The following is a 26,217-nucleotide window of genomic DNA, read 5'->3' as shown; positions in this document are numbered from 1 at the left end:
TTGCGAATCCACAAAATTTGAGTCAAGTCTTGAAATGTTCTGGTGTAAATGTTCATCTTTAATTACAGGGAGTGCCATGGTGTGCTCCAGAGCAGTGCCTGGCCTGGCTTCAGGTAGCAAGTGTCTGTGGGAGGCAGCAAGCCGCAGCAAGAAAGTGGGCGAACCCTCTTCCCTCTTTCTTTCGTGGAGAAAGAGAAATATCTGATGGGACTGGGGGCTCTGACTGTGGATCCTGCAAGGCTTTTTGGCACTTTTCTCAGAAGCAGGTGCTTGGGGAGCAGCGTGGGGGTCAGGAGCTGTGCTGGAGCCGGGTGGGAGGTCCGGAGTGTGCATTACCATTGTGGGTGGCATCACGTTGGTGGGCAGGGGAGATGTCATGCCTCCTTCTCCAGCTGTGGTATCGCTTGTGAGCTGCTGGGCCGCTGGTGTTTCCGCCGTGATTTCTTCTCTAATTGCCTCTGCCCTTGTTAGCATGTTCTCCCCTTCTTTGCGCTCCCCCTAATGAGTAACTCCTACTTGATGTACAAGATGTAAGTATACAAGTTATTAATCTTCCGCCGAAGCAATTACATCAGCACGCGATCCCTCCCTGACGGTGAGCTTGTTCTGCTATTGCCCCTTATCAGGTTAGCAATTTTGGATCTGCATTAAGTGTTCAGAAATCAATTTTCAGCTTATTTTGTGCTGCAAAATTTGCCATGCCTGGATCTCTGATACTAATTGAACAAGAGCAATTGATGTTTTAGTAGTAATTAAAGATGGTAATAATTACCAAATCTCCCCGTGGCCCTGTATGTTTGCTTTGGACTTGTCAAAACTGGAGGCGGGCAGAATCAATCTTAATAAAGTTGGTATTTCAAAGCCTGTTCCTGGTAACGGTTTCCCACAAGGTTGGTGATGGAGCGAGAGGCAAAGATGGGGAGAAGTTATAAAGCCTTGTAGAGGGCAGGGACATTAACGGATGCTTCCTAATTAAAAAAAAAAAAAATTTAAAACAATCTTTACCCAAAATGAAACTTCTCATTGCTTTTTAATCACAGAACCCCTGTAAGGGTGTTTGGAAATCATGGGGAAGTGATGGCTGGCCCTGGCTGCGGGAACGCCTGTCCCAGCCCTTGCTGCTGGCCCATCCTCTTGCCAGCAGCCGGCAGGACCGATGCATTTGGCTAGGTCTCTTTGTTTAATTTACAGTGCTGCTCGACAGCCTTGCCAAGCCTCGGCAAGCCATGCTGATGGATGAATTGCTGACCTATTTATCAGCACCTGCTTTACGGGCATTTTTCCCCTCTGAAGCCAGACTGGAGTACCCCCTTGGGACATGCAGGAGGCGAGTTTAGAAGGTGTCCTGTGGGGATGCAATATGGACAGGAGGAAGAAATAGGGAGGAGAAGCCGCTGTGCAGGAAGGCTGGTGGTGGCCCAGCTGCTTTCCAGGGTCCGTGCCCTGGGGCGGGCGAGCCTGTGGGTGTGGAGATGCTCCTGCTGCTGGCCTGAAGGGGACTGTGCCGGGGTGGGCATCCCATGGCTTATGGCAGGGCTCCCAGCAGGCTCCTTCCCAGACTCACCTGTTTCTGTCTCTCTGCAAGGCAAATCCACCGCCTCTGCCGAAATGGCTCCTGGCTGATATTTATACAGGCGAGAGCAGGATCAGGCCTGCTGAATCGCTGCCTCCCTGTCCCCATGGAAACCGATGCGGGATGCTGCAGAGCAGAGCTCCTGGCAGCTCGAGCTCTGGAAGCTGGTCCTCATCCCTGGTCCCCTGGCAGAAGAGCCCTAGAGCAGGAGGGGGGGGGCGAGCCTGATCTCCATTTTGTCTTAGGAGAGTGAGACCCTTCTCTTCAGGGGGGGAAAATGGAAATGTAATCAGATCAACTTGTATAGTGCAAATAGAAAATCAGTTTTAATAAAGCCAGAAGAAATGCAAAGCAGGCGCTTGTGATGGAAATTGTGTTAAATAGACACCTCTTTGAGGAAAAGCTGCTCCGGGGATGTGTATCGAGGAGGCGTGCAGCCCTGGGCTCCCTCCTGCTCTTCGCCCAGATTGCGGGTGGTGGCGGGAGCAGCCTTCGCAGGCGGCAATGGCTTCGTGGGTTGGCATTTGTGCAGCAGCATCCTCTGTGGTGAGGTGGGGCAGGGTCTGCGAGGCACCGGCCCCCCTGCACCCCCTCCTCGGAGGCTCCCCAGGCTGCAGGCTCTTCAGCAGGGGAACGGCTCCCACCGGCTCCGCTCGTGGTGCTTAATTATAGCTGAGAGGAGGCACTTTGGCTTTATTGCTTTCATTTATTACAAAAAGAGCAGTGTCTGTTTTCTGAAGCAGCTATCTGGTCAAATCGTGGCTGATAAGCAATGCTGGTCTGTCTTTTTAAGACAGCCAAAATTTATCACTTTTCACTTATTTATTTATTTTGCGAAGCTCTGGTGGTGGCATGTATTTTTCTTCAAGTGACGTTTTGCAAAAGGCTTTATTTTCCATTCAGCCCTAGGAAAAAAAAAAAAACACCAAACCAAAAACCCAAAAGAGGAAGGCAGCTCTGTAATGAACCCCACTGGAAGGTACAGGAGATAACTTTGGCTCCAGCGGTGCATTTGCTACCAGGCCCCTCAAATGCTGGTCATGCTGCAGCAGTTGTTAACAACTCTTTATTTTTATTTTCTAAATTAGCTCTTAAGCTGCACCAAGCTTTTCGCGGTGCAGGCTGGGGTGGGGGTGGAGGAAGCGTTTTGCTTCCAGCAGAGGGGCAGAGCTCATGTGTGGGATGAGTTTGCCTGGCTTGATGGGCTTCCCAGTGGATGCTGCTCCGTGCTGGGAGGTGGCGAAGCCGGGCTGCCCACACCCTTCCTGGGCTTGGGGTGCAGGGGGCTGGGGCTCGCCTGGTCCCACTCGCTTGTGGGCTGCCCAGCAGCACAGCTGCAGCAAGGCAGCGCTGGAGAAGGAGACGTATACTCCTAAGTGGACCAGACAGCGTGGGAGAGACTTGCGAGTCTGTGCGTAGCATCGTGAGCGTCTTTAAATCTCTCCCCTTCCTAGCAGGCGAAGCTCCTCTTATAGTAAAATCCTCGCAGCAAATGAAACAAAACAAGGAGGAATTTAATGCATGAAACCTTTATTAGAGCCCTGAGGAACCAGCTCCCTTTAAGTTTCCCTTAATGAGATTACAGGAATGAGGTACCTTACATCTGTTGGGCTGTATCAAACGGGTTTCAAGCCTGTTTGGAGGCAGCTGGCTGCAGATGCTGCAGAGGAGGCTGGCGGTGGGCGAGCTGCGCGAGGATGCCCGGACCCTGACGTCTCGGCCCTCGGGGAGGGCTGTGGCCCTGCGGTCTGGGTGCACGGTGCTCTTGCGGCGTTGCGCTCGGATGGTGGCCTCAATTCTCCAAATCTCTGCCTGTGATGGCCCCTTGAAAGGCCTTTTGCAAGGTGTCCTGTGAGACTGGACCCAGGTGTGTGCTATTCCTGCTCTAGAGCCACCTCTGGGATGCAGAGGCCGGAGCTGGTGTCCCCTGGGGCATCCTTGGGCTGCTCCTTGCCCGGGGTTGGCACTGAGGTGAACCCCAGCACAGCCGCCCTGGGAGGGGAGGCTGCTGTAGGGAGCCACGATCCCCAATTACTGCTGGGAACCAATAGATTAAACTCCCCAGACCTCCTTTTTTCCCCTGTGGTGCCTTTCTCCAGTGGGCGGAAGATGTTCCAGGGATAATAAAGGGCAGCGTTTCCCCTTTTCTACTGATCCTTCACTGAAAGGAAAGAGCCGGGTGTTTGGAGGGGAGGGAGGAATTGAAAGGCACACAAAGCAAAGGCATGATCTATAATTGGCCAGCCATAATTTCATAATTCATCTCTGTGAAACACAATGAAATTAAAAGAGTTTAGATTCCAAAGTGTAATGATCATCAATTAAATTCTGCTGGGGCTGAGCTTCCCTCTCATTTGAATTTTATTTTATTATTATTACTTCTCTGTGATTGCGAGAGGATGAAAACAAAAGCTGCTGCTGGAGGTTGTGGTGGGGGGAGCGGCTGGGGAGAATTAGAGATGGCAATTACTGCTTGGTGACAGAGAAAAGCGAAGGAAAGGAGGTTTTTCCTCTGCTGCGCACCAGTCGCAGGCAGGGGAATCCATCATCCTGAGCCTAATCAGTTAATGCTGATAAACTGCCAGCAATAACTGACAATTGAGCTGGGGTTTTTGGGCTCGGAGTTCATTCATTTGGAAAGTGCCATAACTAACCCATTAAAAGCAGAAAAGCACAAAAGCAAAGCCCTGGCCCCTTCCTGGGTGCCCTAATGAAGGCTGCTGTTGATTCTTTTAAGTGTGGATGATGATGTGTTTAGTGGCTATTGATGCCAGAGGTTTAGCCCAGGCTGGAAAAGCCGCTTGAGCTCAATGCTTTGAAGAAAGGAGTTTGTGTTTATCCTTGGCAGCTTTTGCCTTGGGTGCTGGCCCCTGTGGTAATCCCCGGGGTGGGGGGGAGATGGGGCGGTGGTGGGCCCCAGTGGATCAAGGGCTGGGTCTGCCTGTGGCCCTGGTGGGACTGGCCTTACTGGTGGGCTATGTGGTGGGTGCCTATAGGATCCGGCTCTTCAAATACGGTGCGATGGAGGTGTATAATGCTGCTGCTATGACGGTTCCCTCCAGGGAATTGCCTCACTTATCGTCTCTCTGTTAAATTACTCATGCAAATGGAGTCAGGCTACACTCGCTCTTCTCCCAAGCTGCCTCTCGAAAGGCAAAGCCTTGCTTAGGAGCACGGCCACGTTTGGCGTGTATTCGCTTACCGCTTGCGATGGTTAAACGTACATCTGCAAACATGTGGCCAGAGCTGCTCCTGAGAAATGTGGGTTGGCGAGATGCTGGCTGAAGCCGGACTGCAGCGGCTTCCCACCTTGGACTGCTCCTCCGCCTCACTTAACTTCTGGGATCGCCCGCAGAATGCGTGTTGACCAGTTTGACTCCCAAGATGACAAATCACAGGAACTGAGCTCTGCAGGAAGCTCTGCGCAAAGGCTGGGGAACCCCGGGGTGGGGGGGGCTGCCCAGGCTGATTCATTGCCCCAGGACCTGGGGTCACTTCCCAGCTGCGCGGCCCCTCGGTCTGGCCCGGCTAGCTGGGCTTTTAGTGTGGTTTCCGTCATCGTTTGAAGCTAAGTGGACAGAGGTATCCAGATTTATTTACACAGGGGATCTAGTCAGCCAGCTTCCCTTAGTTTAAAAGGAAGAGCTTTTCCCATAGATTATACAGCCAGGGAACAACCGTTCTGGTTGCCCGTCCCGTGTAACAAGGACTGGAGAAGATCCCTGACCTGCTTTTCCTTTAGCAAGGAGATTTCTTACCCAAACACCCCCTTGGGTTTACAACTTTCTGGGTGCCAAGACTCCTTTTGCTAAGTTCCCCATGTTTAATTTTGCTCGCTGTAAAGCCTGCACCTGATGTCTGGTCTGCGTTTGTCTGGCTCTCGCTTCCAGCCACTGGGTTTTTTCCACCTTTGTTGTTAGACTGAAGAGCCCTCTATTATCCTTTTTTTGTGTGTGCTCTGTGTAGGTATTTAAAGACTTTGATCAAGTCACCTCATCACCTTCTCTTTGTTAATCTGGAGAGACTGAACTCCTTGAGACTTTTGCAATGAGGCAGGAATTGTGCCTCTGCGTCCCTCTGCTGCTTTGAAAATCCCAGCCAGAGAGTCGAAGGTTGGGCACCTGAAAATGAGAGGGTATCTGGAGAACTCGCCCCATTACGTCTCTGTGCTTCTCCCCCGCTTTTGCAGAGGGCTTTGACATTGCAGAGGGATTGTGCTAGTGACTCTGTCGGAAAGTTTCTCTTCGTGTTTTTTCCTTTCTTCTGCGATGGATAATAACTCCTTCTCAGAAGCAGATTTCCCAGGGAAATGCTGCCTCTTCTCCGAGTCCTCCTCCCTGACTGCACTCTGCCCCGAGCTGGTGTCCCCGTGCTGGGGAGCTGCAGGGCATCCGTCCGGGGGAGATGGGGAATTGCTGCTTGCTTCTCCCACTGTCTTCCCTGCTGCTGTCCCCATTATCTGTGTTTGGGGAGGTGGGAAGAGCGGTGTCTGTGAGTTATTTTCCTGGAGAGCTGAAAACTCGCAACGCGTTCGGCTTTGAATGCTTTTGTGGATCAGTCAAGGAGGACTAACTTTAATCTAGACCCGGCAGACCCTTCTGCACAACATATTTGGGAGGTTGCACGAGCTAGCTCCAGGAAAGCCTCTTGGGAGCCCACTAAATCCTATCATCAAAGTTATTTAGTCTTTGCAGGAAACAGGATTGTGGAAAGACTAAATGATCCGGAAAGGATGTTTCACCTCAAAGGGGTCTGTTTTCCAGCCCGGCTCTGAATTTCAAACTCCTTGCTGTGCTATGGGCCCAGCTCGGTCTCCGAAGGACCAAAGTGCAACATGTTTGATGGTTTTCAGGACCACGATTAGCTGGGTGCGTAGCACGGATACCCCCAGCGCGGCTGGGCACGAGGAGCAGCAGCACGGCAGGCTGGTGGGCTGTGCCAGCTCTTTCCATCGCTAATTCCCCTCACCCCCCAAGCCTCCCTCCCTTTGTAAAGGTACTGCAAGGGCAAACCTCCTCGGGGGTGCTGGCTGGCACTCAGTCCTGCGCGGGGCTGGCCGGGCTGGTCAGCCTGGCAAGGAGCGAGTGCCGAGAACCCCTGCAGAGCTGGGCTCACCCGCCTTCACGGCCCCTGGTTCCAGTGCGTGGGGACGAAGGCGTCCTCCTCTCCCCCAGCTGCCCCAGTGTAATGAGTTGTCAGGACCGTGAGGATGGACGGGGCGCACTGGGTCCTGATGAGATGATACAGCAACGATTCCATTTCATCTCGAATTTGACATTAAACTTTAATAGTCTCAAGGACAAGAAGCCAAGAGATATCAGATGTAATGAGATAAAGCAAAGTTTCTCTGACAGCAAATTTGATCACAAATGGGCTCTGAGATTGCTTCTTTGATATAAATGAAACATAATTCATCTTCCAGTGCCTTGAATGGGCTTTGAGGCCATGTATAATAACAGTGTTGCCATTGCCTAGCTCTGACAAGTGCCTGCGTGGCACCAGGAGAAAGGGCCCCGAGACCCCGCTCACTCTCCTCTGTGGCCCTGGATGGGACATCAAAGGAGGCAGCCCGCTGCCAGGAGCTATGAAGCAGGCTGGCGGAGAGGGGCCACAGGCAGGGACAGGCAGCACCGCTCCACTCCCATGGCACAGCCAGGGAGAGATGCTTCCAGCCCTGGAAAGTCAGGGCTGCTCGTGCACAGCTGGGCTGTGCTCCTCATGTCCCTGGGGTCCTGTCCTGGAGGGCTCCAGCAGCGCCTAGAGCTGCCGGACCCCCAGCACCAGCCCTGCCCACCAAGGGAGTCAGCTGCGGTGGTGCGGTTTGCAGGGCAAAGGGAGATGCAGGAGGCCCATGAGGGATCAGAGGGGTGCTGGGGACAGGGAGCAGCGCTAGCAGAAAGTCGTCTTTCCCATTGTGGTTGCTCAGGCTGCTGCAGCCGGACCAGGAGGCCACAAAGCCGCGGTCTGTGCTGGAGGCTTTGCTCCTTGTGTGGCTCTGCCGCTTTGCCATCGCAGAGGTGGCGATGCAAGCCCTCCTGTTTTGGGTGCTGTCTCCCTCTGTGGCCGGACCATGCTGCTGTCTGGTCGATGACTTTGCCCTCCTTCACAGGGACACTGGTGTTTGCAGACAGATAAATAGCCAAGCCGCATTTCTCTTTAGTAGCAGTGGTGACTACTGGTGTTTGTGTAAGTTTATTTGTGCCCATAAGAAGTCAACGGGTGAAGCCTTGGTTCCCATGTGTGTCGCACGGAGGGGTTTCCAGCCACTCTTCTGTCCAGAGGCTGCTGTATTTCGCTCTCCAAGTGGCAAGGCGAAGTGCAGTTACTTGTCTGGAGGACCCAACCCCAGGGCTGTTAGTGAGGCATAACAAAGGACGACAGAAATGAAGCAAATACTTCTGAACAGCCCGGAGACTGCAATAAGTTCACTTAGAGGTTCATTGAGCAATTGTGAGTAACAAAGCAATTCGCTAAAATCTATCTGATTGCAGTTAGCTGAGCAAAGTGAAGGGCCAAGCACATCGGGTAAATCATTTGCGACAAAGAGTCGGCCAAGCTCTGGTTGTGAAGATTAATTAGTTAGTGTTTGGAGAGATTGAAAAGAGGTGAAAGATTGCCCAATGCTATCAATTAGTCATGTGGAAAGTAGCACCAGCAAGGCAGGCGTGTGCGTTACACCCGGCTCTGCAGATCACCGCAAGCGCATCCTCCGGTGCCGCTGAGCTTGTGGGAAGCTGGAGTCGGAAAATCCAACAGTGACCCCAAAAGTCTGCACTGCTTTTGTTTGGGCCAGGCTGTACCCTGGATTCAGCAGGGTTTGGGTATGGATGTGCCTCATCAGCTCTCGGAGGAGGGTTTGAGGAATGGGGTCTGGCACGTAAAGGCAATGGCAAAGCAGGTAGTGTGCTACCAGTTTGCTGGGTGCTTTAAAGCCCTCTCGATGCATAAGAGTCAACAAATCCCTGGCTGGCAGAGGAGGGGTCTTCTACCAGTTGACAACGTTTGTCCTGACAGTGTTTTGTGCTGCAGAGCCAATCTGCCTGTGCGTCCAGGACCCACCGCGTGAGCACCGTGCTCGCTCGGCCTCCCGCTGCCCTGGAGGAAGACCTTGGGGCCCACAGTGCTACTGCTGTAATTACAGTGGATTCATTTTGCACCATTTTCTGATCTTGTTATTCTCTTTGTCATCAGGATTCGTTTAGCTCTGTGTTTTTCCTTCCCCTTTCGCATTACAAGTGTCTGGGAGAGGGTATGACAGCATCTGAACGGCCGTCGTGTTGGGCGAGACGCGGCAGTGCTCCCCAGCAGCGTGACCTTTCCCAGTGCCGCTCAGCATGGCCTCAGTGGTGGCAGCAAGCGATGGGGCCGAGCTGTCTGAGTTTTGGGGGTCTGTGGGGCTCTCCCGGTGTTTTGCCTACAGATGTCTCTCTCGAGCAGCTCTGGGGTGCCCGGTGCCGGGCTCTATGTACCAAGGCAGAGGGGATGGCGGCGGCTGCTGCTGCTGGAGCCCTTCCCATGCACATGCAGCACGTCTGGTGACAAACACCATCAATCTGCTGGAGTGGGGGAAAGGCATCCTGCAAGGAGCCTAATGCTTGCTACCTTTTCTTAATTGGCAAGACAGGCTTGATTTATTTGTTAATTAACAAACAGACACGTGTGTGATTATGCGTTTTGTTGCAGGTATGCTTTGAAGTGATGGTGCCCCGTGGGGAGCCCAGGGAAAAGGCAGAGGGGTGGGGGGCAGCCAGGCATCTGTGTGGGAACTGGTGGTGTGGGGCGTCAGGAGCTGGACGGAGAGGGAGAAGTTGGGCTGTAAGCATCCCCCTGGTCCTCCCTGGGCAGTGTGATGGAGAGAAAAGCTGTCCCCTGTCTTGCCACCTAACAACAGACACAGGAAACCAGGGAGCTGGGAGAGGTGCACCCCTTTCCAGGGCACCTTTATGAACATCAGTGCACTTAGTCGAGTGATGCAATTTTCTGTGTGCCTTGGAAAGTGTTGGTGTCCCCATGGCCTTATGCTTGGAGGAGATGAGATGTTAAAGTGGCAGAAAAAAGGCAGCTGCCTGCTTGAATCATCTTGGGGAGTGGCTGCGAGGTCAGCTCAGGCTGGGGGACTGTGGACATTAACCTACATAGGCACACAATTGAGCCTGCAGTGCTGGTAAGGAGCTCGGCAGCATCGGGGCATGGGGCAGGCAGGGAGCTCCGATTTGGACCGTGAAGAGGCACAGGCAGCGGGATGGCCTCCAGGGCCCTGCCTTGCCCTCTTGGGCAGAGCATGGGCATGGATGGGTGCCGCGGTGCCCCGGCACCGTTGCCTCAGGGCTGCTGGGGTCGCATCTCACTCCCTCCGGCTCAGCAGTGTGGGGTGCAGGGGAGGATGAGGAGGGCTTTTTGTTGCTGTTGCAGATACGTTAAGTGTCTGGGGGGAAATGAACAGGAGTTTTTTTGTGTGATAAAGAAGCCTGGAAATCAAGGATGGCAGCTGCTTCATTTCCTGTTTTTTTAAAAAATTTTTATTATCATTAAATTGCTTCCAGTGACCTGTAATATTTTTGTACCATGGCAATTACAGCTCTTGGAGGATTACACTGCATGCACACGCACAACCCGTTAACTTCGTCTAAAGGGCAGAGCCGAAGCTCCCCAGTGCGAAGGGAGCCAGTGCCTCTCTCCCCCCACCCTATTTAGTCTAATGAGGCTTCCATGTGCTGTAAAAGCAGGATGAGTGTTAGCTGGCTTTGATGGCAGGGAAGAGATGCTGGCATGCAGAGGGGCAAACCTGGGCTCAGGGCAGGCTGGGGGGTGCCCTCCCAATAGTTGGGTGCCACACTGCTGCTGTCTCAGCCGCTGGCCTGTCAGTTGTGCTTGCTGGAGAAGGAATTAGGGACACTTCTGTGATTTTTCTATTTTTAAACATTCAGTTCCATGTTTTCAGGGACCAGTGTGCCATTTGCTGGTCTAGGACACGTAGCCTAACTGTGCTCCATGAAAACAGCCCATCTTCTAGCTGTGATTCCCTGGAGGCTGCTGGAGTTGCCCCCAGCAGAGCTGGGGTGATGGGGAGGCCGGGGCCGGTGTGTTCAGCGTGTTCTCCTTGTTCCCCTTCCTGGGCTTGGAGAACAGCACTGGTGTTTTCCAGCGATGCTCTGCAGCAAGAGATTTTTTCATTCCTTTTGTGCCCCCCGTGTGTCGCATCGAGCTGAAGTGCGAGGGGTTGAGTGCAGGCTGCTGATGGGGTCCTTCCTGCCTGAAACTCCTGGTGAATATGAAAAGTCGAATTGATTCCCTCTAATAAATGAAGCAGTTGGATGTCTCATTTGTAACTTGACATCCACGCCAGCGCTTCAGCTGCTGCTTCTCACCCCTGGCTGGGAGATGCACTTATTAAGATGGCATTCTGCAAAGCTATTGCCATTTACCGGGAGCCAATCTATCCGCAATTCGCTTCGGGTCGGGAAGGAGCCGCTGGCGGGGGCAGAGTGGGCTGGGGCGGGAGAGGGGTCTGGGGCGGCTTTGGATGTCTACTTTCTGCCAATAGATCACTGTCTTGTTCATCGTCCGTCACTGAAGGAGATTGCTCGCTAACCTGGCAGATACTCTTGGTGTGGTTCGTGCCGTCTGGCAGGTGGCGCGGCACAGTCGGTGTGTATCGGGGCCGGCTGGTGCTTGGTGAGGGGCGTCTTGGAGTGAGGACTGGGGGGGATTGCAAGGATGTGTGGCTACTGTACACGCTGCAGTGGCAATTTGTCAGGCGTTCCCTTGGTGCCCATCTCTGATGGTTTCTTCATTCACTGCAAAGGCAATGATGGAGGTCACAAATTCTGCCCTTCGGAGGGGAGCAGGGGACGCGGTGGGGATAGTGCTTCTGTGCAGCGCCCTTATTCTGCGAGGGCCTCGTGATGGAAGCGCTTTTGCCCGCTTCCCCTCCCCTCCGCTTTCCGCTGTGGCTCCTCCACAGGACTAAAACCAATCACGATAAATCAGAAACCCTCCCTTGGTCTCGGTGAGGTGCTGAGAACTCGGGATAAGAGTTTATCCATCCTAAATAATAATGCACTGGAGCTGGCAGCTCCCTGCTGACTCGATTTGCATGACGCTAAAAATCAATGACCCAGGTGACTCTTTGATGCGCGGAGAAGAGAGTCCAGAGGACTCAGTGCTGGACTATCCAGGGACATGCAGGATGCTGGAAGCTATTAACAGTGAGGATGTTGTCACGGGCTAGCCATGCCCTGGATTTCACACCAATCTAACAAAGGAAGCTAGTTGCTGTGAGTGCAGAGCCTGGGCTGATTAAATCTTTGTTTAAGAGCTCCAGAGCTCCATTACCTACATCAGGAGGGAGTTAATTAAACAAGGAAGGTGGGAGGTGGCAGCCAATGTGGCTGAGGGCATGTCCACAGAGGCACGGCTCCTGCGCGGCGCCAGCCGCCGCTCGCACATTGTTCCTCCGGACAGCGTGCCAGGCAAGAGTGAGTCTTCAGCAAAGCCCAGCTGCTCATGTCGGTGCTGGTGCTTTCTGGGGCGGGGGGCAGCTGGAAAATTCCAGTGTGGAATTCTCACCGCCTTCTCTCCAGCCCCTGCTTTTCCTTCCTCTCTCCTGGGGAATCTCTGGAAAATGACGTTTTTCCTGGGTGCTCCTCGCTCTGTCCCTGGCCCCCATTCGTGCCGTTGAAGCCAGTGAGTGGTGCTCAGCTGGGGCAGAGCTGCCAGCCCCGGGGCTCCGGTTGCTCCTCCCTGCCTGTCAGTGCAATTGCTCCCAGAATCGCCCCAGCGCAAACGAAGTGGCAATTGGGCTCGGAGCTGATGTCCTCCTGGGCGTGCCGGCGCATTCGGACACATGCTGGCGCAGGCATTGGCATGTTAGCTTCCTAGCTGCCAAGCGCTCTTGCTGGCAAGGGGGATTTCAATGGGCACCTTGCTCAATTAGCAGGGCGGGGGGGGAAATCAGCAGAGTTTCCCTCCAAGGCCAGTGCAGCAACTGTCTCTCCAGGCCCCCTATTTGTTATTTGGATATCAGGCTGCCCGTAATCGGTTTCCACTGCCATTAGGCGCATCCCTGTCAGGAGCTGGAGGCTCGGTGGCAGCCACCCCGCTGCTTCCATTTGGCTGTACGAGGCAATAGATTAGATTCCTGTTTGCTTCATGGAAGATCCCTAGTGATATCAATTAGATATGTCAGAGGGACCCAGGGGAATATTTCCTCCTTTATTTATTTATCGGAGTCAAAGACATCGCAGGCTATCGTGGTGAGACACATAATGTCTTCTTTCTTCACTCACACTCTTTCATTTTATGGCTTGTAATAAAGCACAGCAAAGGTCATCTCCAGGAGGAGAGAGGCTGTTGCTGGGCCACCACCCAGCTGTGTTGGATGGAGCACCCCTGCTCGCAGACCCAGGCGCATGCTTGCCCTGTCTGAGCCGGGGCACAGATGAACTACCATGTCACCTCTGCTCACACTTGACATCTCCGAGAGCCTTGTATTTTGTTGCCTGTGTGCAGCTGCCCCGCACCGTGCTGGCTCCCCAGCCCGGCTGCTGGCTCAGCGCATCCTGGCTGGCACCGGCCCCGGCACGCGGTGGAGCAGGAGGCACCGCTCGGCAGCCCCAGCTCTGGCAGGTCCTGAGCACTGCCGGCTCCTGCCGCAGGTGCCACCGAGAGGCACTGGAGCAAATCTAATGAGATAGGCAAGAAAGTGGTGCAAATAATTTAAATGTGTCAGTGCTGGAGACAGGGAGAGGTGAGGATGATGAAAGAAGCCCCGATGATGCCTGATGTCCTAGATATATCAGCTGGAGCAGGCGCTTCATTACAGTGCTGCAGGCCCCAGCCGGGCGTAGGGAAGGGGAAATGATGGTTAATGATCTCTCATTCCTCCTGGCACACGGCAGCAGCCTGGCCAAGTCCCTCCTCTCCTGGAGGGAGTCGGGGGATTCACAAAATGAGGATTGGTGAAAGAGAAACTTCTTTCTGAAGTTTGGCTGGCCTGAACTTGCTGTTTGTCCTTGTGGTCCCCGGGGAGGGATGCCCACCACTGGGAAGGCAGTGTGGAGGCACGGCGGGTGGCATGGGGACGAGGGCTGTGCGGAGCATCGCTCCGTGCCCGGCCAGGCCGGTGCACCCGCTGAAGCTGACTGCGGGGCAGCTGCCTGCATGCCAAAATCCCGTGACATTCTGCAAAAGACACAATCTTCCTGGTTTTGATGCAGCTGGTAAATCTTGCTTCGTGTTAGCTGTGTGTCCCTCTGAGTTAAGATGGCCTCGTCCATCCTGCGGGCAGCCTGGTTGCTTTCCAGGGCCTGTTAATCTGGTTTGTATAAAATACTGTCGGCTCCTGTCATCAACTGTCTCCTACTCCCACCGAGGTCAAGTGCAGACCTCTCATCCATTTCAATGAGAAGGGCAGGCCATAAAACATGCTTTATGAGCATTAGCTAACGAATCCCTCCCGTGAGGCGTGCGCTATGCAGTGAGGTGGTTGGGAATAGTTCCTTTTTAGCCCCCTTGAGTGCATTTCCTTGGTCTTTTGGGGGGTGTTGCTGCAAAGCCGTGAGATCTTTTAGAAGAGGGACTAAGGCGATATGTGGACCGCTGCTTTAGTTACCATCTGCCTCTTGCTGGGCTCCCTTGTGCAGGAGCCTCGGGATGATCCTGTGTCACCCCCGTTGTGTTGCCCACCAGGATGTGGTGGTCCTGCCCCTTGTCACCCCCCCATAGCCTGGCTCCTGGCTCGCCGTGGAGGGTTTGCTTGTCACTAATCTGGGAATAACTCCCTGAATACCGAACTCGGGAGCTAGAGAGCTGCCCAGCTCCCAGGCGCCCGTTATTAATGCGGCGGTTTACTCTGGCTCCTGTGCTGGGAGTGAGTCCCATTTGAATGTTAATGCCTCTAAGATGAAACCTGGCTGATTAAATTTTAGACTTGCAAATGGGTTTGGTAAATAGATGTTAGGAAAGGCGGGACAGAGACTGCCTGCCTTGATAGCAGATACAGTAAATAGCAGCACTTTGTGATTAGGTGAGAGATTCACTCTCAGAAAATGGGAGTCTCAAGGGGCTGTTTTCTGGTGAGAAATCCTTTAAGTAAATAAATTTATGGCAGTTTTTCTTTGCCCGAACAAAAAAAAAAAAAAAGTCCATCGGCTGCCTCTCCCAGGCTGTCTGCAGGCAGCCGAATGGGAAATAAAGAAATAAGCAGCCAGGCTGGGCGGGAGCCCTGCTTGGGTGCTGGGGTGAGGAAGTGGGCGCTTGCATCCCACCCCAGCAGCATCCCGGAGGGCAGCGGGACGATGAGCCACGATGCTCACACCTCTTATGCAGTGTGCGGCAGGGAGGAGGGTTTTGTGGGAAATGCCTTCGAGGTGGGTTCCCGGTGCTGCCACAGACACCGTGCGTGGCGGGATGTATTGCCAAAGGCTTGCTGAGCCCTCCGATAAACGTAACCCCTGTGGGGGCTGAGCCAGGCGGGGCGGCAGCACCCTGTGGATGCTGCTGCAGTGAATGCAGGAATAATGGGAATGGGCAGGCAGGGAGGGACGGAGGCTCACCGCTCTTGGGGAAGCGCTTGAGCATCGACCGCTCCTGTTGGTGTGTGGGAAAGCAAAGGCGGGGAGCAGAGCTGCGGCTGGAAGAGAGTTCTTTCCCTCCTGCCCGTCCCCGGCAGCAGCCTCCGTCTCAGTTGCAGTTGGATTATTCCTGCTTGGCACACAGGTTGATTTTATTTTCCCCATGAAAAAGAAAGCCTGTGTTTGAAATGCCTTTAAAAATGCAGATAGCAGGGCAAACTGCATTGACCTCTGTGTATAATATAGAGGAAGACTTTAATAATAGCATTGCATTCATTCTTATCTGAAGCAGTATGAAATATTGAGAAGAAAGCAGAAAAAAGTGTTGAAGCCAGAGCCTGGATTTAGCACATATTAAACCATTTGTCTTTTGCTCCCCTGCTGAGCTCAAGCATACAGGGATGCTCCAGCCCCAAAATGTGGGGAGAAACCCAGTGCAGGCAGGCAAAGTCCAACGGGAAGGGGCTGCCAGGCAGTGGACAGACGCTTTCCTTCCAACTGCTTCCCCCTGTGGCAGAGTCTTCCCAACCTGGTGTGATTTTCAGGGCAAATTGGCTTTCCTAACCGTAGCTGGCAGGGATGCTGCTCTCGGAGGTCCCTCGCTTGGTGTCTCTGCCCCGTGTTCTGTCTGGCCATCAGCTCTCAAGGGAGAGCGTGGCCATGCACCCTGTCCTGTTGCTCTGCTGAGCCTCTCCTGGGATCGGGTGCCGGGACTTCATGTCTGCAGTGGCCTGCCCTTCTGCTGGGGGAGCTGGGGCTGGTGAATGTCCACTGAGAGTTATGCTTCCTATTTACCCGCCTGAAATCTCCATTGCTTTTCTTGTTCCGTATATTGGAACATACATCATCTGTTCATTAAAGCATAATCTCCAAATTATACCGGCTCTGAGCAAACAAGGTTACACTAGCTGCTCGCATTAGCAGGGATCAATACCGCACTGGGCCCGCTGCAGCTATTTGGGAGGAGCTGGTGCTAAAGTCTCATTTCTTCAAGGCAGGCGGAGGGATGCGCTGCCTGGGGGAGGGGGTAGCACTGGGAGTGCTGGATTTTCAGTTGGTGAATGAGGCAGAAGCACCTTGAGATGGGGCTGCTTTGCCTGGTGCTGGACATCTGTAGAGCACCTGCGTGTCACTTGATGCTGGAGGGTTATTGGATGGATGGATGAATGCAGATGCCTGGCAAACGTCCCTGGAGGAAGGAATTGAATCAGTGGGAAATAATCTTTCAAGTGGTGAGTAAAAACAAAATGGAAGAAAAATTAAAAACTTGCCCCAAGCAAACCAACCAGTTGAGGTTTCTGATGGACAGAGTGACCCATGGTTCAGGAACAGTGTTCCTCAGGACCACGGAGGCTCCTTTCCCACTGGGAACCAGAGCAGAGCCCGTACCGTAGCAGACTCGTTAATGCGTGCTGTGTTTGCCAGCAACAGAGCTCGGTATTTTGGATAGCCTGGCTGGTTGCCAGGCTCTGTAGTGGGTTAACGCCTGTCTTCTCCAATGTGCGGGGCTTGGCTGACTCCTGGGAATGCTCCCAATAACAGCAGTGGACATGGCTGGGCTCGCACCCAAGTATGTCCCTAAGCCTCTGTCAAAAGGTATGGGCTTCAGAAACGAACGGGAAGCAGAGGGACCTCCTTCTTCAGTCCCTTACCTGGCAGGGCATTGATTTCAGGGGTTTTGGGGAAGTTTGGTTTACTTCCCTTCTAAAAAAAGATACTGCGGTTCAGTGCTGGTGCTGTTGGGTGCTCAGTTTCGCAGCCCTCTCTTTGAGGATGGCTCCATGTCACGTACTTGCGGTCCTCCGTAAAACCCCGTGCGCTCACGAGACATGGGGCACATGGTGTGTTCCTCGGCTGCCGGCTCCCCCGGCCAAGGTGGGCAGCGGGGCTCGGTGCTGCAGGCAGTGTGCTGCCTGCCACCGGCGGCACAGCAGGCGTTGTCATTGAGAGACATTACCGCAGTACCCCGACCACGATCCTCATGGGCACAGTAGCTGGTTTTGATTTGACAGGCTTCATGGGAAAGTATTTTAAATAATACATGAAGTTTCCGTGCAGTTCAAGGCTTGCGTGCTCGTTTAACAGCAGCTGCGATGTGTTATCGTCTGATAAACATGCTTGTTATATATTATGTATATCGCATCCTGATGCCAGATTCTTAGGGAGGTTTCTCCGGTCACACAGCTGGGCTGTTTGCTGTGCATGTGGATGAGGTTGCGTTAGCATCCCCGATGTAAACACTGCCGGTAAGCTCCGTGCAAAGCAGCGCTGCGACGTAGTGGAAAGGAGAGTCTAATCGCTACATCTAATTACTGAGAAGGGGAAATCGATATGGAGGATTTCTAAGTGTCTTAACATATCCTAAATTCCCTCCCTTTCACGGTGCTGCTTGCTAGCTTCAGTGGAGCTCTGCAGCGTAAGGGAGATCAGGCTTCAGGGGCTTGACTGGCGGGGGAGAGCAGGATGCGGGAGGAGGAACGAAGGGCTCTTTGGCTGCCTTTGAGCCACGGGCAGCGCCGATGGCAAGGGAGGGATGGAGCAGGCACCATGGCCTGGTTAACTCGGGCCAGAGGGCATCTGGACCTCTGCTTTCTGGTGAAGAAACTTTCAGCTTGGTGCCCTGGCTCCTTCGGCAGGGGGCATGAGGCTCTTGCCTAAAGAGGGCATGGGCTGGGGGAGCCCGCCCGCACAGCTGAGCCTGTCGGTGCTTGCTAACCACGAAGGTGCAACGCAGATGTGTGGGAGCTGCTGCAGGAGTCCTGGACACAGGTCTTGCACGTGTGCTGGGAAGGGGAACCATGGTTTTTCAAAGGCACTGAGAAACTTGGATTTCAGGCAGATGGAAAGAGGGAACTAATTAAAAATAAACAAGTGCAAGTTTGTCCTTTTTTTTTTTAAAAGGTTATATGTATTCTGCAAATGACGCCTGCCAGCTTCAGGCAGGGGACTCGGGGGTTTGGGGCAGAAAAGAGCAGGGCTGGTTTGCCTTGAGGAGCACAAGCTGTGCTCAGCCCTGGCCTCCCACTGCTGCCATCCACCGCAGGTGTGGGAGCACTGGGACAGTGATGTCCCAGGGGGATGGTGGTTGGAAAGTCTCCCTGACCTTTCGGGGGGATCAGCTTGCAGCCTGAAGCGTGGAATCTGCTTATCCTGGGGGCCTGGCCAGCTCTGCCTGCAGCGGCGTGACTGTTGCGTGCTGCCCATCCTGCTGCTGCCCAAACCCCTGTGCTGGGGACCAAAGGGCACCGGTCCAGCGGCAGCAGGGATGGCGACAAGGAGGAGGAAAGTGTTTCGGGTTTGTTTGCCTCTCAGGCTTTTCAGAACTTGGGAGCAAACATTTCCTACACATCCGATGGTGGATATTCAGGGCTGAGATTTAATCTCCCTTTTATTCACATGCTGATGAGGTCCTCAGCAGCCCTTTCCAGGAGCTGCTGGTGGAGCTTCTCCAACCCCTTCCTCAGCGGAGAAGAGCCTTGTAAAGGCTACAAGTGGCCTTGGCTGCCTCCCTGCCCAACCACCAAATCCTTGGGACCGAGAGCAGGGGGTCAGTGCCCCCCGTCTGCTGATCACCATCGCTTCAGACTTGCGCGTCTTCCATGAGCAGTGCATTTCTGCGCTTTGGAGAAGCAAGCCTGCTGCTTAATGAGAGACAACCACTGGCTCTTGCCTTGCTAGGCAGCTAATTGAGGTGTGCTAGCTGCTCTCCTGTTAGGCAATCACCAGGAGTTTGTCTAAAGCAATTGCTGAGCACCTGCCGGATCAAAGGGCCGGGGCTCTTCAGCCTGCCAGTGCCCTCACTGCTGACAGTGCCTTCCTCCCGCTTCCCTGAGTGACTGGTTGACAAAATAAATCTGTGGGAGAAGGAGGCGGTTCTGATCTGCTGTCATCTTCCCCAAATGCTCCTGATGCATTTTCTTTCCTCATTACGTGCGAGATGTCAAGTCCTCACCTGCGAGAGTGCAACTCGACAGCTCTCCTACATGCCAGCCTCCCCCTGAAAGGCTTCAATCTCCCGCAGCAGCTGGCTGACAGGGTCCTTGCAGGGGTGGCTGCCTCTGGGGAGCTGCCACCCGCCTTCCCAGTGGCTCTGCCTCCTGGCCTGGCACCCTTCGGGGCCGTTTCCATCCTGTGCCGTGCGCCCCTGGCCTCGATGGGGAGGTCCCTTTGGCCAGAAACCGGGTTGTGTGCTTGCTCGTCCTCCTCTGAGGCTGGGCTTTCCGGGGTCTGCACCTCTTTGGACGCTCCTGCGGGTGATGAGCAGCTGTGAGCGCGTACCGGCACACGTGGGTGCAGCCCTGACCCTGGGAATGCTTTCCCAGCTGCTGCGCACTGCAGGGCCGGGAGCCCAGACCTGCTGTGGGGAAGGAGTGGGGGCTTGGGGAAGGGTGGCTGAGCCGATTCACCTCCAGCATGCCTTTGTGGAGGAGAAGGAGCAATTAGCAGTCTGATAGCAAGATTAATAGCAGATGCTCATAATTAACTCACTACGCATGTAAGCAGCTATTGTCTCCATTTTATCCTGCACAGATTGATATTCAGGAGTGACTCATTATATAGACAGAACCTATTTTGCCTGCAGAGCGCAGCCACCAGAATGGAAATTGCAATTAGAGTTGGCTGCATCCCTGCCAAAGGAATCGAGAGGAGAACGCGCTGGGGTGGGACAGGCACCCCTCGCCTGCCGAGAGCGCTGCCGCAGGGGGCTGCCGTCAGTCCCCCCTCGCAGCCCTGAGCAGCATCCCGGGCTGGGCGCTCCCCCGCGCGCAGTGCAAGGTTTATTACTGCAGAGCTGCTGCTGGGCTGTCCCCAGCCCGCTTTTGAAAAGGAGAGTTGAAAAATGGCTGGAGAAACTGGAGAGTGGCCAAAAACTGCAGAGAGTTGCAAAGAGAAGCAGAACAAAGCGAGGTCAAACACTGCAGCTCTCTCCAGCCACAAAAGCCTTGTTTCTCGCCTATAAATGCTATCTGGGCCAGCCCTTCCCTTGCTGGTGTGACCGGTACCCTGTGCCGGCACGGACTAGGGACTTGGCCATTTGTGTCCCTCCTGTGCAGGGCTTTGGGTGGCTGTTAAAGGATGCAGGGGCTGTGCCCACCACCTGACATATGCAAGTACAGCTTCCCCATGCTTGGCACTGGTTTCAGAGGAAGGAGCAGAGTCGGGTGCACTGGGGTACATTGTCTGTCCCTGCCGGGTGTGCGGCAGGGGTTCCTGTGCGTTGATCCTGCCAGCGCCCTTCAGTATCTCTCCTGCGGCTCAAGAAAAACCCAGCTAGAATGCCGGCGCTCATCTCGAGGCATGTATTGATCTGAAGAAACTTGTCGAGTCCTGGTGAGGGCTGAGGGGGGACTGGCCCGTCATGTCGGCGAGAGCCAGGGCTGTGAGCTTTTGGAGAGCGAGACGTGGGCTGTGTGAAGATGTGTCTGTATCATAGTGGTGTCTGCTCATGGCTACTGAGCTGCAGGGGCTTGGTGGACCCGGCTTCTTTGGACATCCTGGTAACCGCCTGTGTCAATTCACTTTCCTGGAACAGCTTCTCTAAGGATGACCCTCCCTGGGGAGAGAGAGGCAGGCATAAAGCTGCTGCTGCAGTCTATCTTTTGTTTTGTTTTTTTTTCCTCCCTGCTCACCATCATCTCTTAAAAGCCCTTCACTCAAGATTGAGTCAGGAAAGGTTTGTTTGTATAACCTGATAAAGTATTTTCACACTGCAAAGACACGAGCTGCCGAGGCTGGCGGCAGCACAGTCTCTTTGGCCTGGCTGTGCAGTGTTCGAGGGCACCTGGGGGAAGAGATGTGGGTCCTGCACATGGAGCCTCGGTGGGGTACCTGAGGGTACGTTGTTATAAAGCAGCCACCGATGCAACTGCTTAATAGGCTTTTGGAGACATACTGGGCTCTCTTAAACCCATTGCTCGCATTTAAGAGCAACTGGGCGTTGCCAGAGGGGTGCAATGGAGCCAGAGGGATGGATCCGGACCCTCGGCTGGTCCAAGGAGCAGTGCTGCCCTGTGCGGCAGAGCCCGCGGCAGCCCTAATATCAGATGTGTCTCCTTGTGTGCCATGCTTCATTTGTTACGCATCACCTAGACGAAAGGAGGGGTTCTGCACTGCTGGGTGCTCCTGCCTAATGAGCCTCCGTGCCAGTGCGGTAGGGCGAACGGCAGGGTGCTGCAAAGGGGCTGAGTACCAGTGGTACTGCCGCGGGGAAGGGGAACCCCTGTTCCCAGTTGTGCTGTACCGCTGCAGTCGAGTCAGGCAATTTCATTGTGGATCTCGTGGTATTCAGTGTGTTCTTAACGCTTCAGATCTAATATTAAATAAACTGGAAGGGAGCCTTTGTGGCAGAAAAGCTGAGAAACTAGCCTCTGGAGAGTCCTAGACCAGAAGCCAGTGGGAAAACCTCCTGAAACGTGGCAGCTTGGCAACCCCTGTAATGCCATGCTGGGACAATGTTTTCCCTTTTTTTCTCCTCTTTGCTGAATTTCTTTGCTCTTGCTTGTCAAGCAGCAGGATTAAACAGAATCAGCCTGGAAAAGGAACTCTCTAAAGAAAATGCGTGACTAATGACAAAACCACAGCACAGGTACCTCTGTTACAGCCTTGGCTGGCGTGAGCGAGTGCCATGGGGCTCCCCTCCCGCATCCCGCAGGAGGCTGTTCCGGTGAAGGCTGCTGCTCCGCTGCACTGCAACACCTGGTAAAACACCCATTAAATCTGATGACAGCACACTGATAGCGAAATAAAGTTAAATGACCGTTCCTTATCCCTTTGCTCGGAGGGCCTCGCCGACGGGTGCTAAATGGAGGGCCAAAGCTCAGACCCCTGCCTCCGGCCAGGGCTTTGCCATCACCGAGGGGTACAGCTTGGTAGGGCTGCACCCCTCCTGTGCAGGTGAACGCTGCCCACTGGCACGCTGCAATTCAGCAGAGTATTTAAATACATGTTTAACTTTTATAAACCCGTGTTTAATATATTTCCAATTAACCAAAGTACTCAAAAATGCACTGGAATTTAAGCAAGCGGATAATTGCGTTCCAGGACTGGCGGCGCAGTCAGGTCCGGGTCCATAGCTAATGGTGCTGGGAGGATCTGGGAGAGTGGCTGTCCTTCCCCATGCCATGAATCGTGCGGGCTTCATTAGCTGCCCGTACAGCCTGAATGGAGAGGGCCGCTTCTGCCGCAGAAACCTTTGCAGGGAAAGACTTTTATTGCTGCTCAGATGGCTGTGACGTGCCGTGAGGATGCCGATAGCGGTAACGTTTCTGTGGGTGCTTGTTTTTGTACGTGTGGGGCAGTTGGTAATGGTGGGATTCAAGGGATTCTCTCTTCGGAGAGCCACCTCCCGCTGTACCCCGCACAAAGTGGGGTCAGGCTGTACCCTGGGGGCTGGATGCAGATGGAAAGCGCTGCAACCTGCAAGCAGCAGGGGCAAGGCATGGGGATGAGACAGAGGCAGCGGGATGTAGCGTGCAGCAGAAGATGGAATTATGCAGCACCGCCTGCTAACAAATTATCCCATTTGTGTAATCCCTGCACCCTGAGCAGCCTCGCAGTCTGATCTCCTCTGAAACTCCAGCGAGAAGCAAACATTTTTGGCTAATATCATCTGCACGTGTAATCAGACAGCCACGATTGCCATCTGGGCTCTGTGCATTCACGCAGACCTGCGCCCAGGCAGGGGCATCGCTGTCGGAGCTGGGAGGGGTGGGGGGCTCGCATCCCTTGCTTGGGGGGGGTCGCTGTCGCAACCTGTTGTGCATTGGCGGTGGGGAATTGCTTCATCTCCTTCCCGCTGGAAGGGGTTTCCTCGCCGGGGATGCTGCAGGTCCCCCGCTCTGCGCAGCAGGTCCTCTGCCTGGGCTAACAGTGCCGGTGGCTTTGGGTGGGTGCAGCAATGCTCCCGCCGTCCCTCTCTTCTGCTTTGCACCCGGGGGAGAGGTTTCTGTCCTGGCACCATGGCTGCAGCCTCGGTGGGGTGATGGGCAGGCAGCGGGCTGCCCTTGTCAGGAAGGAGAGTGGGAATGGATCCACAGCTGCTTATTTCCATGAGTGATGGCTCTGGCAAGGGCTGGGGGGTGCTGGGCTGGCAGGGAAGAAGCGCACTCTTCGGAGCCTCCAGCTCTTTGCTCCTGCATCTTCTCACTGGCTTGTGTTGCCTCCTAACAGACCGCGAAGGCGCAGGCATATGGTAATGCATATTTAACTGATATTTACATTCAACATTGTCTCTCTGTAGCTCTGTTTTCCTTCCCAAACGCTCTAATTCCTCCAGGCTCCCGGCTGGTGCAGCTGGGGAGGTGCGGGAAGGAGGCGGTTGCCCTTGGCAGGGCCCAGGGGGGCTGCGTGGGGATGGTGCTGCCCGCCTGCTCCCGCTCAGCACCCCCTTCGCTAGGGCAAAGGGAGCGTGTGGGGGCAGCTTCCTCGGCTGGGAGCTGAAATGCAGAGAGCTGCCCGCTCTGGGTGCCTGCTCCTAGGCTGGGGGCTCTCTGAAGATAAAGCAAACCATCCGCAAGGCCGCTTTGGGGAGTAAAATACTTGGTGTTTTCAGGAAAGGTGCGTGAGAGGGCGGCGTTGGGGTCTGCAAAGTGCCAAGGTGTGATGCCCTCGGCATGCTGCCCCAAACGGGCTTCCCTCTGGGCTCCCACCCGCCCCTGCTCCCCTGCCCCGGGGGTGAGCATCCTCCTGCACCAGGGAAGAGCTTCCATTCCCCTTCTGGCAGTGGTCCCCTGCTTGGGAGAGCGGATCGCACGGGGAAGGGCCTTTGCCGGGGCTGGGCATGGTGCAACGTCCCTTGTAGGCTCTTACTGATGGCTGAGAAATGCGAAAACCAATTAAGAACAGAGGGGAACAGTTAAGGCAAAAAAATAAATAGCTCCCGTTCCAATTGACTCCGCTCCTTAATCCTGGTGCTCGGGAGCTATCGTTATTCCAAACATACCGGCATAATAATTAAACATAATTACTTGTAGGTTCTGGGCCGGTGACTATCTATACCTAATGCTCCTAATGAAATTTCGGTTAAGAAACACAGCGACTGCTTAATAAATAATAACAATACCTCACTGTCTAGGCATCGGAAGGGCCCCGGTGTGGTTGGGGCACCCGGCAGGGAGGGAGCTGGGAGCAGGGGCTGCAGGGAGCAGTGCACCCCGAGAGCATCCCCAGTCCTGTCCTTGTGCTGTCCTGTGCCCCTTCAAGTGCTGCTGGGGTGTTTTGAGCCTGGGGGGGGGGGGGGGGGGAGGTGTAAGAGCCTCCTAATATCCTTGCAGACCTGGTTCCCACATCCCCACCTGCCTTTGGCCTCCCTCCTGTCCTTAAAACGCAGCCTGGGGTGACCCGTGAAAGGTGCTTCAGGGTCTTCAATCTCTCTGTATCAGTTTTAAAAAGCAAATGATTATTTCAGTAATGAGGATGTCGTCGGAGCTCCAGAGAGAGAAATCACCTGTTTAGCTCAGAACCTTTTCCTTGAGAATTAATCCTAATTTAGGATCCAATTATAAACGTGGAGGGTGATATAATGGCCTGAAACATTAGTCAAGGCAAATTCCATAATTAATGACTACTAATATGAAACAGTTTGAAAATGAGGATGCATTTTGTTTTTAAATCCTGCCTCCTCCCCCTCCTCTGAGAAATCTGCCAGCTTTGGGAGCACTTCAAGAGAACAAAGACCCTTTGAAAGCTCCGTTCCCCCCCACTTTCAATGCTTATCTGAAAGGACATCTTTTTTCCCCTTAGTTGCTGTAATCATAAAAGCCCAGGTGACAAACTGCTTCATACCAGGCATCCTCAATTTGAAGTTGGGGGTTTTATATATATATATATATGTGTGTGTGTGTGTATATATAGAAAAGGCAGCAGCAGCATTGATGCTCTGTGCCAGCAGATGATTTCTATCGGCTCACCAGGGAAAAAACAAGCCAACAAACTTTAAGGAAGGGACAACTTTAATCTTGGTCTCCCCCGGGGTGGTGATGCCAGGTGCCGTGTGGTGCTGCGGCGTTCCCGGCTTGGCGGGCGCGCTGGCGGGGGGGCACGACGGCTTTGAAGGGTGTTGGGCTGGCCCAGCTCCAGAGCAGGCTCTTTCACATGGGGACCGCTGTGATCCTCTTAGCAGTGGCAGGGCTGCCGGGTTTAAGGGACGTGTTATTACCTCCTCGGCCGCCAGCAACGCTTTGCAAATGCACCGCAGGCGAGTTTTTCTGGGCTTGTAAATACTTTCATCTCTGTGTTGTGCTTTCTGTTACTGCAGGAAAGAAAGATAACTTTTAATGTTATGGCTCCAAGTTGTCCCAGCATAATGTCATTGGGCAGCTGAGGGAAATGGCTCTGAGCTTTCATTAGCAATATGCTGATTTTTCACCCAGTCCAGGTCTCCTCGACAGTGCAGTTGTGCTCGGCATTTGCTTGGCTCAGGGTGTTTACCGTCCCTCTGGTCCACAATTGCAGGTAGATGAGGACTGCAAAACCCTGTTTGCAACGTTTCTCAGAGCTCCAGGCATGTGCCCATCATGGACGTGTCAGCCCATAGCACTGAAGCAAAATACCTGTAAAAGACATTTGCTTCGTGGAACTGGATGAATGACCTGCGATCCGTGTGCTTCAGGGAAAAGGAGGGGGCAATGGGAAGGCACCTGGGGACTGTGGCCCGGCTGCGGGAACTCCTTCCGCCCTGCAACTGTGAATACGAAGTGACTTCATAAAGATCAAACTAGGCTCAGAAGCCTGAGGTTGCTGCTTCTGCTGGAGATGCCTCCATCATCTCACTTGTTGTTCCGGTGGGACACTCGGGTGTCACCATGCCGGGCGAGTGGCCGGCATCCTCCCGGGACTGGGCAGCCCGGTGCGTGGGGGGTGGCCAGCACCAGCCCGGTCTGGATGATGTCTTGGCATGGCTCTGGTTTCCAAGGTGACTATCTCCTTCCCCAGCCTTTGAACTCCAAGGTGATTTCTTGTGTCTGAACACCACGGCGAGTCCGCCGGTGTTTCTCCACACCGTGCCGAGACTGCTTTGCTGCCCGGGATGCGTTTCGCAGTCTGATCAACAAAGTGTTTTGGTCAGATAAG

The sequence above is a fragment of the Aquila chrysaetos genome, chromosome 8 (assembly GCF_900496995.4).
Source record: "Aquila chrysaetos chrysaetos chromosome 8, bAquChr1.4, whole genome shotgun sequence".
In the NCBI taxonomy this organism is placed as follows: Eukaryota; Metazoa; Chordata; class Aves; order Accipitriformes; family Accipitridae; genus Aquila; species Aquila chrysaetos.
The sequence above is the reverse complement of the archived record's forward strand: the minus strand, read 5'-3'. Positions refer to the sequence as shown.